This window comes from Saccoglossus kowalevskii, chromosome 7 (assembly GCF_978046115.1).
Source record: "Saccoglossus kowalevskii chromosome 7, keSacKowa6.1, whole genome shotgun sequence".
Lineage (NCBI taxonomy): Eukaryota > Metazoa > Hemichordata > Enteropneusta > Harrimaniidae > Saccoglossus > Saccoglossus kowalevskii.
In genome coordinates this window covers 37,898,845-37,912,230 of record NC_140647.1, presented here as the reverse complement: position 1 = coordinate 37,912,230, position 13,386 = coordinate 37,898,845, and the positions used below count along the sequence as shown (strand labels likewise).

Sequence of the window (13,386 nt, the reverse complement as noted above, 5' to 3'; positions counted from 1 at the left end):
TGCAGTACTGCCATGATCTTTGACGTCACATCACACCACCGCAGTGCCAACATAATCTTTGATGTCATATCACACCACTGCAGTGCTGCCATGATCTTTGATGTCACATCACACCACTGCAGTGCTGCCATGATCTTTGATGTCATATCACACCACTGCACTGCTGACATAATCTTTGATGTCACATCACACCAATGCAGTGCTGCCATGATCTTTGATGTCACATCACACCACTGCAGTACTGCCATGATCTTTGATGTCACATCACACCACTGCAGTACTGTCATGACCTTAGATGTCATATCACACCACTGCAGTGCTGACATGATCTTTGATGTCACATCACACCACTGCAGTACTGCCATGATCTTTGATGTCACATCACACCACTGCAGTACTGCCATGATCTTAGATGTCACGCCACACCACTGCAGTACTGCCTTGATCTTTGATGTCATATCACACCACTGCAGTACTGCCATGATCTTAGATGTCATATCACACCACTGCAGTACTGCCATGATCTTTGATGTCACATCACACCACTGCAGTGTTGCCATCTTTGATGTCATATCACACCACTGCAGTGCTGCCATGATCTTTGATGTCACATCACACCACTGCCGTGATGCCATGATCTTTTATGTCATATCACACCACTGCAGTACTGCCATGATCTTTGATGTCACATCACACCACCGCAGTGCCAACATAATCTTTGATGTCATATCACACCACTGCAGTGCTGCCATGATCTTTGATGTCACATCACACCACTGCAGTGCTGCCATGATCTTTGATGTCATATCACACCACTGCTCTGCTGACATAATCTTTGATGTCACATCACACCAATGCAGTGCTGCCATGATCTTTGATGTCACATCACACCACTGCAGTACTGCCATGATCTTTGATGTCACATCACACCACTGCAGTACTGTCATGACCTTAGATGTCATATCACACCACTGCAGTGCTGACATGATCTTTGATGTCACATCACACCACTGCAGTACTGCCATGATCTTTGATGTCACATCACACCACTGCAGTACTGCCATGATCTTAGATGTCACGCCACACCACTGCAGTACTGCCTTGATCTTTGATGTCATATCACACCACTGCAGTACTGCCATGATCTTAGATGTCATATCACACCACTGCAGTACTGCCATGATCTTTGATGTCACATCACACCACTGCAGTGTTGCCATCTTTGATGTCATATCACACCACTGCAGTGCTGCCATGATCTTTGATGTCACATCACACCACTGCAGTGATGCCATGATCTTTGATGTCATATCACACCACTGCAGTACTGCCATGATCTTTGATGTCACATCACACCACTGCAGTGTTGCCATGATCTTTGATGTCATATCACACCACTGCAGTACTGCCATGATCTTTGATGTCATATCACACCACTGCAGCACTGCCATGATCTTAGATGTCATATCACACCACTGCAGTACTGCCATGATCTTTGATGTCATATCACACCACTGCAGTACTGCCATGATCTTTGATGTCACATCACACCACTGCAGTACTGCCATGGCCTTAGATGTCATATCACACCACTGCAGTACTGCCATGATCTTAGATGTCATATCACACCACTGCAGTACTGCCATGATCTTTGATGTCACATCACACCACCGCAGTGCCAACATAATCTTTGATGTCATATCACACCACTGCAGTGCTGCCATGATCTTTGATGTCACATCACACCACTGCAGTGCTGCCATGATCTTTGATGTCATATCACACCACTGCACTGCTGACATAATCTTTGATGTCACATCACACCAATGCAGTGCTGCCATGATCTTTGATGTCACATCACACCACTGCAGTACTGCCATGATCTTTGATGTCACATCACACCACTGCAGTACTGTCATGACCTTAGATGTCATATCACACCACTGCAGTGCTGACATGATCTTTGATGTCACATCACACCACTGCAGTACTGCCATGATCTTTGATGTCACATCACACCACTGCAGTACTGCCATGATCTTAGATGTCACGCCACACCACTGCAGTACTGCCTTGATCTTTGATGTCATATCACACCACTGCAGTACTGCCATGATCTTAGATGTCATATCACACCACTGCAGTACTGCCATGATCTTTGATGTCACATCACACCACTGCAGTGTTGCCATCTTTGATGTCATATCACACCACTGCAGTGCTGCCATGATCTTTGATGTCACATCACACCACTGCCGTGATGCCATGATCTTTGATGTCATATCACACCACTGCAGTACTGCCATGATCTTTGATGTCACATCACACCACTGCAGTGTTGCCATGATCTTTGATGTCATATCACACCACTGCAGTACTGCCATGATCTTTGATGTCATATCACACCACTGCAGCACTGCCATGATCTTAGATGTCATATCACACCACTGCAGTACTGCCATGATCTTTGATGTCATATCACACCACTGCAGTGCTGCCATGATCTTTGATGTCACATCACACCACTGCAGTGCTGCCATGATCTTTGATGTCACATCACACCACTGCAGTGCTGCTATGATCTTTGATGTCATATAACACCACTGCAGTGTTGCCATGATCATTGATGTCATATCACACCACTGCAGTGCTGCCATGATCTTTGATGTCACGTCACACCACTGCAGTGCTGCTATGATCTTTGATGTCATATCACACCACTGCAGTGTTGCCATGATCTTTGATGTCATATCACACCACTACAGTACTGCCACGATCTTTGATGTCACATCACACCACTGCAGTGCTGCTATGATCCTTGATGTCACGTCACACCACTACAGTACTGCCATGATCTTTGATGTCACGTCACACCACTACAGTACTGCCATGATCTTAGATTATTTAAAAAGCATATGTATACATGGAATAATAAAGTGCTCAATAACAACAATGAATAAAATATTGTTTGATAAGTGTTCTATAGATAATAGTTACCAATTATCATGCAAATTAGGTAATCAATATGCATGGATTTAAACCTAATCAAATTTGCGCATTAGCCTGGAGCATTATAGTATGCAACAAGTTTCATCAAAATCAACATTTGGTAATTGAGATATATCAGAACCATTAAACTGTGGGTCCGGATATATAAAAGGAAAGATGGCCACCAGTTTTCAGTATGCAAATGAAACATCGCTTTGAGGTGCTCCGCAAAATCACGCTTTTTGGCAATCTTAACGCCTGTGGTGCTTTATTTTCATGTCGTACATAAACCTGAATATATCCGCAATACAATTTCAATGTTAATTTACAAGTTTGGAGCGATGTCAGTGTGATTTCCACGTAAAAGCTGTGGGATAGCATGATTCAGACAGTCGTTTTGACTGATAAAAATGACTGTCAGCTATGGGTTTATACAAATGCAAGGTGTTAATCCCAAGTTGTTTTTTTTCAAACTCTGGGTATGTTTATATAATTACGGAGTTGATGATGTAAGTGATATCATGGAGCTAATAAGAAATGATATGCTGTGAGCTGTTTGTCCGGTAACTTCAGGGGTGTCGTTGGCACTCCACAAAGTTTATCGGATCATTTATATTTAGTACATGAAATGACATTTAGGCATTGGCACAGTAATTCTTATGATGTAATATACACAATGGCATAAATTACCGGTAAGGGTCATTTCAACATTTATACATAGATCAATGGATATTTTAGAACATAAAAAAGACATGTAAAAAAAAGTAGAATAGACGCAAGACTGTCACAAATGGGTACAAATTTACATACTGCCCTCTAAGGTTAATAAATAACTTTCAACATACAAAATGGCAACATACATCTGTCTTTAGAAACTAGAGTACTCATTTCAGTCACAATGACATCATAGCCAATACAAATATCATAAACGGTTTCATATCATTTCCCTAGAGACTGATATTACAATCACTCCTAAAGAAAAATAAATGTGCGTACCTTTTGGCCAGATGAGGCATTTTATTGTTTGTTTTCAGATTGTCCTATTAAAAGACCCTCTTCAAAATAGAATCAACCAGTTTTGCAGAAATATAAGATACTAAATATACCTAATCTCATTTGTTGGAAATTTAAATGTCAGGAAGCGATCAGGGTAAAGTTAACGCAAAATAATATTATTATAGAATACAATTGCAGTGAAAATTTACAAAACAAAGAAAATGTATAAAAGGATAAAATTGAATAAATAAAAATATATGTGGCATGCACTTTTTAGAATATAGGCTTTTCATTAGAGCAGAGAATCAGACCATCATGTCAAAGTTCATGTCAAGAGAGGACAAGATACCATCAAGATTAGCCATTCACACTATTAAATGTGCAAAAATGCAAAAGGTGTTACATTATACAATGTTTATTTGTATTCTCCATCAGCAGTATATATGGCAGTAATACTTGAAACTAAACCGAATAATAATCATTGCGATATCTATTTCTGCAGAGATGAAATAAATTAGTATTTTAAAATTACCACAATTAGTGTCAATTAGTGATAAACATTAAAATATATTTATAAGTAATCTTAGTAAAATGATTTTCTAAGAATATAAAATATACAACTGAAATAATTTACATTATTTTGGCAGGCATCATTCGTAAAATTCAGAAGAACAAAGGCTCACTGCTTGACGTTGATGTTCTGCCTACAAAAACCATCAGATTTGCACTGAAAATTGAGTTAGCAAAATAAATAGATTTCATAGAAACCTTCTAGTTTCATGTTTTAAGCCAATTCTATTGGGGATAAAATATATTCAGAAATAACATTGTAAAGTACATAATTTGTATTTTGAAAAGAAATGTTAGTAAATAGAAATATTGAATGAAAACAATGAATTTGCAAATCCAAATATGTCTACGAACTTTAATGGCTTATGTTTTGTTATACAAATCAAGGATGTAATTAATATTGTGTATATTTTCTGGTGAAAAAAAAATACAATATATTTTATTGACACTTTTGAAATATGATGTCATTATGACATCATTTCCAACTCTGTTCAACCAACAATACAAAAAATACAATATATTTTATTGACACTGTTGAAATATGATGTCATTATGATATCATTTCCAACTCTGTTCAACCAACAATACAAAAAATACAATATATTTCATTGACACTGTTGAAATATGTCATTATGACATCATTTCCAACTCAACCAACAATACAAAAAATACAATATATTTTATTGACACTGTTGAAATATGATGTCATTATGACATCATTTCCAACTCAACCAACAATACATTGGCATGGTATTTCATGACCTTTTCATTGACAGAATATGTATATTTAGCTGCTCTGTATATACTGTACTTCCCCGAGTATAAGCCCAGGGGCCTGAACATGTAAAATATGGGTGGGCTTATACTAAGGACCCCCTCAGAAAAGAACATTTTTTGGGGGTTTAAAATTGTAACCATTTTTCTTTCACAGCCCCAGTCTCGGAGAAATATTACGTCTTTTTGATTTCCACGCCACTTTTTACAATAAAGAAACAAACATGTTCATAAAAATACACACATTTTATTACAATACGGTTTACATACCGTCTGAATTACGGTGCAAAAATGGTAAGGTCTGTGGGAAAACAGTCGAAGGCAAGATCTTTATCATTACCTTCGTTGTGGAATGTTGCGTTTCCTAATATGGTAGGATGAAAATACCCAGTGCAATACCGCAAAATTACAGCACGCTATAACTTATGGCGTTACAGTGACAATGTATAATAGTAATTTGTTTTCGATCATGATGCGCAAACTCTCGATACAAAGCAATTGCCGCCATGGTGTTTTTCATCATGATTTGACTTGAACAACTTTTACCTAACAGGTCACAGCTTTCGTTAACCAATCAAAATGCTGTATCGTACAGACAAAGTTTTCTGATTATTGACAAAGTAATTTTTTCAACGCAATGCGGAAGTGAATTACCGAAATGTTAAAATGTGATCAGATTTCGACAAAAATCAATGCTTTTTTCCCTAAAGCTGCTGATTCGAATTTTAGAAAGGTAAACTGAGGGTGGAGGAAGTATTTAAACTTTTCACGGTTGCCAACAAGTCATGTCGAAGAATAGTTCACACCCCATTCACAAAATGTCTCAATGGACACGATTATTCAGAAAAGTAAAACGATGTTCAATGACCAGGTTTCACGACTTGATGATTACATTTTTGGCGTTTCTAAAACTACTACACAAAAGAAATATGGATTACTTCAGTATTGCAACATCGTGGTTCATCCTGAGTAAACAAGTCATTGAAAATGACACATTCCCCGTTAAATTTTTGAAAGTTCTTTTTGTGCTTGTCATATTAAAGCGGAGAGGTTGTCGCGAACGTGTCCTTGAAACTTGAGTTCCAAGTGGCGTATACAACAGATGCAAAGAATGAACGGAATCGGTCCACAGGATTCTGAAATATGACTCTGTTCAGACTGAAGCACAGACACACGGACGGATGGTCAGACAGACTCAAGAACTCACGGATGGTTGGGGACATTTATCCTAACATGTATGATCAATGTACTAAATTTGAATGAAAACTGACGAAGCATGTCCAAAATACAACATTTTCAAAAAACAAGATGGCTGCCAGTCAGCCATCTTTTATCCAATTGTGAAATAAATCGTCATGGACATGTATCCTAACATGTATAATCTATGTACCAAGTTTGAATGAAAACTGACAAAGCATGCCCAAAATACAACATTTTCAAAAAACAAGATGGCTGCCAGTCAGATATTTTGAATCGAATCACTAAACCACTGCATGTGCATATGTCCCACAAAGTACTAGGCACATGCAAAGAATGAACAGAATCGGTCCAAGAGATTCTGAGATATGACTCCGGATGGACGCACAGACGCACGGACGAACAGAGACCGAATTATAAGTAATTAATAACAGAATAGAAAAGATTTGAACCATGTTTCGTATGTTCGCCCGCCATGCACTCTGAAATTAAACAGGAACAAAACTACAGTACCAATCACAATTATTATGCAATGAAACACTTTTTACATGCATATTTTAATAAATGTCATCGATGCTCGGTAAAACACCCTGGGCCTATTCTCGGGGATGCCTTCAACTCATTGATTTCTTGATGACTTCAAAAGATGATGTAATAATAAAAAAGATTGGCAACTATATTCATAATGCATTTCAATCAAGAAATAAAAATGCCATTTGATATGTAACACTTGCTTTATCTTTTTTTTTTTTTTTTAACAACTAACTTTCTTTTTTGTAGTAGTAGTTATCACAACTAATCTTTATTGCTATTAACTGATAGAAACATTGTATTTCTAAGGATGCAATAAAGTTATTATTATTATTATTATTATTATTGAATGTCTAAAAACAGAGGGGTGGGCTTATACTCGGGGAAGGGCTTATTCTCGGGGAAGTACGGTATACAAATCAAATCACGATAGATAATAACTGAATGTAAGCTAATTTATGCTACTCCAGTGTATCGTTTATAACTTTGTTACAACATGCTCATACTAGAAATATGCTACAAAGCTGTTTATATCAAGAACTACATATGTAGTAGTAATAACCAACCATACATTATTTCCACACATAAACAAAGCAAAAAAAATTAAAAATACAATGCTTTCTGTATTCTTTGTATATATACTCTGATTGATAAACAGATGACAAGCCCGGCGAGTAGGAACAATAGATGTGTTGTTGATGTCGCATGTTGAATTAGAATGGTATGCAGCAATTCATCATAGGAAGTTCTCTTGCAAAATGTGTGACAATGTTTTTTGGCAATAATATGAGGTTATTACATCAGGATACTGCAAAGTATGCACGAAGACAGTACAGCGTACTGTACATCTGTTCCTCCCAGGAATACATTATGGGAATGCCGAAATCCAAAACGTTTAGAACAGATTTAGTGAACTTCTTTGTGTGGTGTCTGGTCAAACCTTGGTGGCAGCCATGTTTGTTTTTTATTATTAGAGGACAATTACGCACTTAATCATTCCATATTTGGAATTTGCGTTTCCTAATATGGTAGGATGAAAATACCCAGTGCAATTCCGCAAAATTACAGCACGCTATAACTTATGGCGTTACAGTGACAATGTATAATAGTAATTTGTATTACCCGGTAATACCAGAGGTACATTACTTGGGGTTTGCAACTCGCATAGTACTGTATGGTGACATCATGTCAAGATCCCATTCAAGTCTCGTAGATAGCAAGACTGAGGCTACGACCTTCTGACAAGGTTTGTAATGAAAAAATAAAACTTTTCTTGCCACTATCATAGTGAAAAATGTAATACATTGAAAATGTACAGAAAATATAGTTCTCGTAATCCGTCATATCGTGGGCAGCTATTTTGATCCACCTGGACATTCCAGTATCCTAGTTACCTCGGGCATGCCCATTCGCATTTTTCTGAGTTAGAACGCTTATGCGAGAGCGAGATTGTAACAAGATCTTGGTATCATGTCACCGTAGTTGCAAATCCCAAGTAATGTACCTCTGGTAATACTTATACCAGGTTTTGTAATCAGTTGAACAATATACACTCACAAACACTATGATTGATGCTCACAGTCATGTGATCTTGATTCAGTTAGGTATTTAAGCCAATTTATTCAGTTTTGATCCAGAATCACAGTTGCATCTAGTGCCAGATATAATACCTTGCTTCAGCCAATCAGATGGCTAGATTCAGAATAATGTTGTTCATGAGTGATAGGAAAAGGGGGAAAAAGGTTGATCACTCTTAAAGGGGAACTAAATAGAGCCCATTTTGGTGTTTGTATTTATCAAGTTATGTATATTGATTATAAATTTGAAAAAAAAAATTAAAAAAAATGATTATCTTTAGAGTTATGATGATTTAAATATGAGAAACCATAAACCTGCGAAGGACTTCCGTTCGCGCCATCTTGCCATCAAAAAACGCCCTCATGAGGTATAAACAGGTAAGGTAACAAAGCATGATGACGAAATAGTATCTGATTAAATATAAGCAACTTAGGGAGCCATAGCTGGCTGGACTGGTGAATTGACTTCTAGTCTAGGTTGTTTCGACTTTTACAAGCATATCAACATACAAACATTATGGATGTGCGATTGATTGAGACAGGCATTTTGTTTTGTTTTTTGTCTGTCTAATAAATGCTGTTTCCAGTACTGCACTGTGCAGCGTGCAAATTATTCAAAGTATGGATGCTGGAGTATGCAATCTTGAGTTCATAGGGTGGTGGTGGAAACATTTTCGTCCATGTATTCACGGGGCTGCACTGGCAAATCATGGGACAAGTGTCACAGGAACACCAAGCAGATTGTTCACAGACTTCCGTGTAATTTGAAATAAAACTTTCATCCGAACAAGGGGCATCGTCGACGATATACTCTCATCACTCACTGACACTGGACTGATCTGAATCGTCACAGTATACCGTACTTCCCTGATCATAAGCCCGGAGGCATGAACACGTAAAGGAAAAGTAAGGGATGAGCTTGTACTCGAGGACCAACTCAGAAAAAATGATTTTGTTTTGGGGTTAAACCCTGTAACCATCTTGCAAACAACGAAAAATTATCCAAAAAAAATATTCGTTCACCACGCCGGGCTCGGGAAAATAATACTTATTTTTGAAAACAAAATGCGTCATTGATTTGAACGATACTTACAATGAAGAAACAAACATGTTCATAAAAAACACACACATTTTATTACAATACGATTTACATACCGTCTGAATTTACGGTGAAATAATGGGTAGGGTCTGTGAGGAAACAGTGGACGATGGCATTTATCATTATCTTCGTTTTGGTATGTTTTCGATCGTACGCAAACTCTCGACGCAAAACAATTTTTCACCATGAGGTTTTTCAGCACGATTTGACCTGGAACAACTTCCTTTGACATAACAGGTCATGTCTTTCATTAACCAATCAAAATGATGTGTCGTAATGATGAAATTTTCCGATTATTGACGATGATTTTTTAGCGCAGTGCGGAAGTGAATTACCGCAATGTTAAAATGCGATCTGTAGCACTGATTGCAACAAAAAAACGATGATATTTTTCCCTAAAAACTGGCGATTCGCAATTTCCGAAATATAAACGACGGTTAATAGTAACCGTGGGTAAACTGAGTGTGGAGGAAGAATTTAAAGGGGAACCGCTCAATCCCATGGATTGCACCAAAGAATCATGGGACACTATTGTTTATGTTGTTTACATCGTTAATCTATCTTTTGTTATCCATTGTTATTTTAATCCAGAAAGTAAATTTGTTGTGAAATTAAGCTTAACTGGCAGGTGCCTCTTTAAACACCTTTCTCGGTCGCCAACATGTCTCATCGTTCAAACTTTAGGCCTTAGTCTCAAAGTAAACCATGCCCAATAACCAGGTACATGCCTTGACGATCACATTTTTGGCTTTTCGAAGGCTACTACTCAAATATGGATTACTCCAGAAGTGCAACATCGATGTTCATCCTGAGTAAATGACAGAATAGAAACGATGCGAATCACGTTGTGTACATTCGCCATGCACTCTGAACTTGAAATTAATGCGAGTTTTCTCATAAAACTAAAAGCATGAACCAAACTAACATGCCAATCACCATTATTATGAAATGAAACACACCTTTTACACGCATATTTTAAAGAATATCGTCGACGCCCAGTAAAAACACTCTGGGCTTATAATCGTGAATGCTCTCAACTCAATAAATACCAAGTAAAAACATAGAGATGGGCTTCATACTCGGGAGGGGCTTACAATCGGGGAAGTACGGTACTTTAACGCAATTGGGCTTTCCCTCTCAGAATACTGTGGTTCAAACACATTAGGCTCTAACCCAAGTTTTAAAAAGCACATTGTGCATATAAAAGTTGAGTTTATACTAATAGTACACAATGCTTGGCAGCATGAACGGCTATGTACAATGGCGTATACGAAATCAATGCAATCAGATACTAAAACGTCATAGCTTTGAAAAGTACCCGGATGTTAAATATGTTCGTTCGTTAATTATTCCCCTCCATGAATGGCCTCCATGGCAAGCACTTCAAATGCCTATCCAAGCTACAGTTATAATTAAAACAAAATTAAACCACTGCAATATTATTTCGAATACAGTTTACAATATACACAACTATAAATTAAGGCCGCATTTAGGTTCGCTTTAACATGGAGAAAACAAATTACTGGCTGTTGAGCTGAGAAAAAAAAGTTTGTGACTATGTTGGTGGGAAAAAAAATTTGCAATTTATTAATTCCCCCTCCCCCTAATTTTTAAATGATCAACCCTTAAAGGGTTTACCATTTAAAGTGACAGGTTGGCTGGAAAGATTTGTTGAAAGCAAGCTAGACAACAAGAGAAACAATTGCATGTCAGCGCTTACAGAAGAAAAAATTGGCACATTCAAGAAAAATAAAAATGTACAGACAAGACACCTCAAAAAGATGTACTGGTCACACTCTTCCAACCCCAACCCCCAACTTCCGATGACTTCAGTTGTTTGATCCATAAATTGCTCACACTGAAAGTGAAACTCTCAACATGACATCATTTTACGCTCATTTAAAAAGTCAAATGTCAATAAAAGCTATCTTTGGCATCCGATATTCTGTGATAACAAAGAAAACTACACCTCACTACTGGTTATCATACGCATTCTCATATATTAATTTGTATTCATTCGAAGTTCATAATTCATAATTTAGCTTGTAGGGCAGAGTTGGGCTGTTTCCCATTACTAATAGACACCAAGAAAAACCTTATCAAGTATTGGTTACGCATACAAGGGCTTCCAGATAAATGTCTTACAAAACAAGCATATTATGAACAAATGAAATTCAATTTACCATGGTGTTCATCGGTTCAGAATTTAGTTATTGACTCAAGAATTCAAACTAGTAAAACAGATTTGAATATAAAGAACATTGATAAGACTTTAAAAGAAAACTATATTACATTTTGGAAACAGAATGTCAATCAAGAAAACACAAAACTAAGAACATATGCAAAATTCAAAAACACTTATAATTTTGAGTCATACTTAAATTGTCTTCCGAAAAAACATCAAGTCTGCATGTCACGCTTCCAAACAAGTAACCATTGTTTGGCTATTGAAAAAGGAAGGCACACACAGCCAAAAACTCCCATTGAAAAAAGAATTTGTAATTTGTGTTCCCAAAATAAAATAGAAGATGAAGTTCACTTCCTTTTAGAATGTGATCGGTACAAACATATTAGACATGAATTGCTCACAGAAATTACATTAACTAATGCAGGAGATAAATTGAGTAATTTTATATTTTTGATGAGCAACAAGGACTCCAAGGCAATTAAATGTATGGGGACCTATCTACTTAAAGCCATGGAATACAGAAAACTTTAACGTATCTATTTATATTGTATTGTAATTGTGTTGTGTACGGATATATTTATTGCTTTTTACCAAAAGAAATATTGTAAGGATGCAATAAAATTTGATTATTATTATTATTATTATTTTACGCTCATTTAAAAAGTCAAATGTCAATAAAAGCTATCTTTGGCATCCGATATTCTGTGATAACAAAGAAAACTACACCTCACTACTGGTTATCATACGCATTCTCATATATTAATTTGTATTCATTCGAAGTTCATAATGTTTTCATGATCGCGCGTCGTTCAGACGACAATCAAAAAGGTCAAGACTGAATGTGGTGAAGGCGACTCGTCTGGGAACAAAGTCTTACTCAACGGCGCCATCAAGTAGGAAATATTTGAGCTTTTTGATGTCTGGCTAAGACCGCCTTCCCAACGGAACTCGAGATAGACAGGCGGTTGGCGCAATGCAAATTGATTTGAGTGACGGTTCATGATGAAGACTGAGTAAACGTCACGTTTCAGGGAAATTACATAAAAACAGCATGAGCGCAAATTAACGACGTTAACATTGCAAATCAACATGATAGAATGGCAACTGTACCTGTGCATGTGCCCACTGACTTGAAAATGAGTGAAAATTATGATGAGCCCGATCACTTCCGGGAAAAAACGACGCAACCGTAGCAGAGGGTTTTTCCAGTAAGTCACGTGAAGAAAATTGTGGAGTTATTCACCGATAGAGGGCGCTATACAACCAGATCTGAAAATCCGCGTTCATACTATTTTCACGTCTTGTGCATAAAAATGAAACCTCAAAATCATGTTTTGGTGTATGTAATAGACACCTGAAAATAAATTGTTAAAACCAAAGGTTCGTTTTAATATTTGATTGCGGAGCTGATAAAGAGTGTCTGTAAAACAGCTGCAGAAGAGCGTCATCTCAACATTTGTCCTGTC

The 13,386-nt window shown here is 37.2% G+C and overlaps 1 protein-coding gene across 1 annotated transcript in view; it reads right to left on the bottom strand.

Annotated features, from left to right (window-relative positions):
- Positions 1–13,137, bottom strand: part of LOC102806136 (uncharacterized) — an 82,505-nt gene extending 69,368 nt beyond the window's left edge. The window contains exon 1 of the mRNA XM_085501543.1: positions 13,031–13,137. The gene's annotated coding sequence lies outside the window, so the exon portion shown is untranslated. The remainder of the gene's footprint in view (positions 1–13,030) is intronic.
- Positions 13,138–13,386: the final 249 nt, after the last annotated feature.